The sequence below is a fragment of the Crocodylus porosus genome, unplaced genomic scaffold (genome assembly GCF_001723895.1).
Source record: "Crocodylus porosus isolate Cpor-Errol unplaced genomic scaffold, CroPor_comp1, whole genome shotgun sequence".
NCBI lineage: Eukaryota > Metazoa > Chordata > Crocodylia > Crocodylidae > Crocodylus > Crocodylus porosus.
This window is the reverse complement of record NW_017728922.1, coordinates 6,433,156-6,438,297: the sequence shown is the minus strand read 5'-3', so window position 1 is coordinate 6,438,297 and position 5,142 is coordinate 6,433,156. Positions and strand designations below refer to the sequence as shown.

Here is a 5,142-nt window from a genome sequence, read left to right as displayed (position 1 = left end):
CTGAATCGGTGCATCCATTAGCTAGCTAGGAACTCTGCTTCGGTAACAATGCTTTGTTGAGGATTGTGGGAGGTGGTTCCCAGACATTATGCCTCAAATTCCTTCCAATTAGGCTTTCTACTGCAAGGCCTCAGTGCTTTAGCGGGGGCAGGGGGCGACCGCCCTGGGTGCCAAAGCAAAGGGGCACCAACAGGTGTTGCCCAACTGGGCCAGGGCGCAGGACAAAGCTGTGAACTGCTCCTTTGCGTGGCACGGAGACAGGGGGAGGGTGACTCCCACTGCTGTGTGCACTCCCAGGCAAGCATGGGGTGGGGAGGCATGTGCCCCCTGGATCTGTGCACAGGGTGAGGGTGGGCTGCTACTGCAGGCTTCACCCCAGGTGCCAAACGTCCTTGTCACAGCACTGCAGGATATACTAGAAGGAAGCTGCCTTATAAGAAGATCTAATCCCAGCCATGGTTTTTGTTTTGCTCCAAATAGGGCTGAATCATTAATAACGCAATTGTGTAAGCTGGCTGGAGTAATTATGACAGAACTATATAGTGCCTGAATACACAGGTCCATTAAGATCAAAATGCTTGTGAAATCAGATGGATTTTTCCACGATTTTGTTTAGAAAGAAAAGACAGAAAAAAATTCTGACCATTGAAAGCCACAGTTTTTTTTCCCTTTCTTAATTTTGTATTGCTTTGTTATACACAGATTTTAAAAAAACAAACTCAAAGCATTTTTGGGCTGTCAGTGAAACATTTTAAATTATGAAAATGAATGTTTTCTGGAATTTGCACATAATTTTTAAACCTTCAGTTGTCTTTGTTAATTCTTCAAGGGAAGTTCTCTCTCATTACACAATTCTCTACAGAGCAACATTTTCCAACACAGAACCTACTGCTGTCCTATAAAATATGGTATTTGATCAAAAGCATATAATTAATAAACTGCCTCAGCAGTTGCAACATTAAGTCTAATAAAGAATAAACTTTCAGAGGTATATGAAATCCCAGTGAGATTTCTCTTCCTGAACATTTAACAGAAAATATATTAAAGAAAATACAATCAATAATTCATATGTAAATTCATCACACTTGAACATTTACAAGTTGCTCCGCACGATCTGGGAGTGTCCTGCTAATGCATTCTAAGGAATAATACTATGTATATTCTACATGATAATAAGTGCAGCTATATTCCTTGCTGATCTCTCTCCCACTGTCTCTCGCTGTCTCTCTCTCTTTCCTATAGGGAACCTTATTGAAAAATAGTTGCAAATAGTTGTGCTAAGAACTGGACAGTAAGCGCAAGGATCTGTCTTATCAGAAATGGAAAGAAAGATGCTGTTGTTGACAGGCAGTGGTGCTGTAAATGATTTGACAAATCTTGCAAAGGTAAAGATTCTTTTGAATGAAAAAAGGAGGAAATCCCAGAGCTAGGGCAGTCTTTGTTTCATGATTTGTTGATCATCTCTAATAAATGGAGATCATGTACTTTGGGTGACCAGTCACACAAATCAAGTGGAGAGCTGTTAAATAAATTCAATGAGCAGATCAGAAGCAAATAGGCTATAATTTGTTTGCATCAGTTATTCATTGAACAGATGTGAATAATGAGCAAATTTGTTAAAATTACTATGCCCGTGCACATTTTGAACAGAAAAAAGGATAAATTGATTGAATAAGTTGGTTATACTGAATAACTCAGCCAGCTATTCTAGTTATTACAGATACTAATGACTCTTCTAGCTACTTGGTTTGCAGAATGCTGAGTTTTAATGATGCCTACTGTATAGGCAACATGAAATATGATTTTTTGAAGATTTAATAAAATGTTAAACTGTAAGAGGATAAATGCAATTAAACTAATAAGTTTTTACAAAGTAACTCACATTAAAAAGCATATTCTTATTGTAAGCATGTGAGTAAACTGATTAAAGTCACTGATGTTAAATCTTAAATGATTTTCTAAATTAAGACCTTGCTTCTTGGGCTTGTATTTAGATTTATATTATATACATATATACACATGCACACACACGCACATATATATGAGTGTGTGTGTGTGTGTGTGTGTGTGTATGTGTGTGTGTATTACAGAAACAGCTAAGAGATAATATAGAAGTAAATCTAAATTAGTGAGAACTTGACCTGAGTCTCTGCATAAGATTCAGAATAATAACCCCTTCTGCATCAAAGAGATTCTAGCTGAGGCCTTGGAGGTTGTATTTTTCTCAGGGGCCATTGTGTTTGTGATCCACAAAGCTGTCTCATCAAGTAATTGAGCACTATGCTGCCTCTGGGATGTGTCAAATTATGCCTTTTTTTTAAAGACCATAAAATAAGAGTTTGAGGGGGCTTTTTAACACAGGAAGTGTAACCAAAAAAAAATTGTTTTCTATGTCAAATTGTGCAGATAAAGAAAAAAAGTGCTCTTCCTTTCTCCTTAAATAATGATGATAGGGATCAGAAGCAAGATTTGAATGCTGTAGAGGGAAGGGACACAAAAAGGAATTTAAATGCATGCACAACTCCTGAAACAGACAAAGGATAATTACAAGTTAGACATGACATAGGTGAAATGGCTTTGCTCTTAAGAAAAACAAGACAGGGAACACAGTGGGATCATTTAGTCTCCACACCCTATCTCTTCCAAGCCTACATCATAGAGCCGTATAAAAGGGTTCACGCTGCAATTTGACTGATCAGCAAAGCACTGAAGCTTATGCTTAAGTCCTTTTGATGTTCAGTGTCTGGTTAAGTGTTTTTCTGGGATGGGGTTGTCTAATATTTAACAGTCCCTTAAATGTAATTTTTTGGGGCTGTGTAGTTTTAATATTGTTATTCCTTTATGGCAAAGCCAAGATTAGATAAGCTGACATTCATATAAAATCACTTGACTCCAAGAGTTAAAGCTGAAAAAAAAGCCTTTCTGATCTTTTCAGATGTTTGAAGAAAAATTGGAGGCCTCTTTCAGTCCTTGATTGTGACAATAATAAAAGAGCTGACAACACTGCATTTTTATGCCTCAGTTCTCAGTCTGTAAAATGGACATAATACTTCCCTAATACAAAGGCAAGTTTGAAGATAAAATCCATTAAGAACTGTGAGATTCTCAGAAGGTACCTCACAAAGGTGAGGACTACATATAAATATATGAATAAACCATCCACTAACCAGTGGATGAATTAGTCCAGTGGTTGTAGCCATTATTGTTCCCTGCTTTTTGTAGAGCCTTAATCATAGTCCTTACTTAGACAAACCCTCCTCATACCTTTCCTTTTCCAACTGTCTGGCTTTTACCAGATGTGATTGTTTTGTTTGTTTTGCTCTTATTTCCCATTTCTTCCCTGATCATTGCTTAGAAGCATGTGTCCGTTTAACCAAAAATAAACGCATACCTTACCATTTGTCAAGTTTGACTTGAAACATTATTTTTTAATACAAAATTGCATAGTGATACTTATTGGTTGATTTAACTATTTTTATCTTTGCCCCCTCAAATGAGGTCTCCCACTCACCTTTCATTAGCACTCACAGTTTTGTGTCATCTGAAGATGTGTACACTTCACTTCATATGTCCTTCCTCTGGGTCAATGATGCATGAACAACCCCCAACCTCAGACTGTTTCCTGTGGTACTCCACTTTTCACCTCCCACTACTGCCCCATCTGTATCCATTTACCACTACTTTCTAACTTGTCTAACCTCAGTTTCCAAGTCTTTCTTTTTTTTTTTTTTTACCCAATTGAGAATTTCACTATCAATGCCAGACTTATTAGCCTTAAGTCTTTTATGCAATACAGTATCACAAAAAGCCTTGTGGAAGTCCAAGTCAGTTATGTCTGCTGTTTCACCCCTGTCAGCTCTTATTGTCACTTCCTTTCCGAGAAGTTAATCATATTTGCTAAGGATGACCTGCTCTACATAAACGGATGCTACTGATTGTCCTTGGATAAGACTACCTGTTCAAGAGCGCTCACGGTTTTTTGCTAGCATCCCTCCCAGTACTGAGCTAATGTATTAATTCATCTCTCAGTACCCTTCAATAAACATGGTTCTCTGTTTATCATCCTATGTTGTTTTGTCTTCAGTGTGGAATTGATTGTTTGTTTTATATCTAGAGGTCTCAACCAAGATCAGGGCCCTATTGGGCTGCACGTTGTACAAACATGCAGTGAAAGACAGCATCTGCCTAGGGAGCTTACCTAAGCAGACAAAGGGTAAGAGGGGAATCATGGGAACACAAAGAGGGGAAGTGACTTGCCCAAGGTTGCACAGTAGGTCAGGAGCAGAGAGATATGAATAGAAGCCAGGTTTGTTGATGTCCACTAGACCATGGTGCCTCATCTGATTAGCATCTCTCAGACTGGCTCCACTCTTTTGTCTGCAAAAAAGCCTGTAATGCCTTTGCAATGGTCTCCTACTGCACAGGGGAAATGAGCAATAAGCTCATGTATAGTGTTAACTTATGTCATTAGCAAAGGCTACTAAAGGTTGCAGATAAAAGCAGCAATTCAGCAGAGGGGAGACACTGCTGAATGTGAGTTTGGGGCCAGAAAGCAGATTGGGTAACATCCCATGCAACTAAAAATGTTGTTTCAACTCATGGCAAAAAGAGGAAGTAGAAACAATGAGCAAAAGCTCATGGGACAAATGGACTAAATAGTTAATTTTCAGAGGTGCAAGTCACTGATACCTTTGAAAATTGGGTCGTAGTAACATTAGAAAGCTCGTTCTTTCCCCCCATATCTGTCAGCATGCCTCAGTGAGGACTTGCCACTCATCCATAGGCATCCTTTGAGGAGACAGCACTAATCATGGATCAGTGTATCTTTGATTTAGACAAACAACCTCTAAAGCCTTGGCTACAGCTATCCAACTGAATTTGATTCTGTGATACAATCCAAGCAATGATTTGAACCAATGCTCCTGATACAAATTAAACCACTTAGCTACTACATTCTTTATGATGGAAACAGATAATCTACTAATCTTAAATTTGATGTTTTAGGCTCAATTTATTCCAAGGCCCCTTATCCAAGTAATGTCCTGTGGTAGGAATTATGAACTGAGAACCACAGACTGAGGACAAAGGTGGGGGAGGGAATTTAGGTGCTTTTAGTTGTTGTTTTGACCATCTGAAAAGCAC

General features: G+C 38.6%; 1 long non-coding RNA gene across 1 annotated transcript; it reads left to right on the top strand.

Moving 5' to 3' along the window:
• Positions 1-776: 776 nt before the first annotated feature.
• LOC109313330 lies at positions 777-4,064 on the top strand. Its single transcript, XR_002102019.1, has 2 exons — positions 777-1,385; positions 3,857-4,064. It is a non-coding gene; the product is annotated as an uncharacterized LOC109313330 (long non-coding RNA).
• The last annotated feature ends 1,078 nt before the right edge of the window (positions 4,065-5,142 follow it).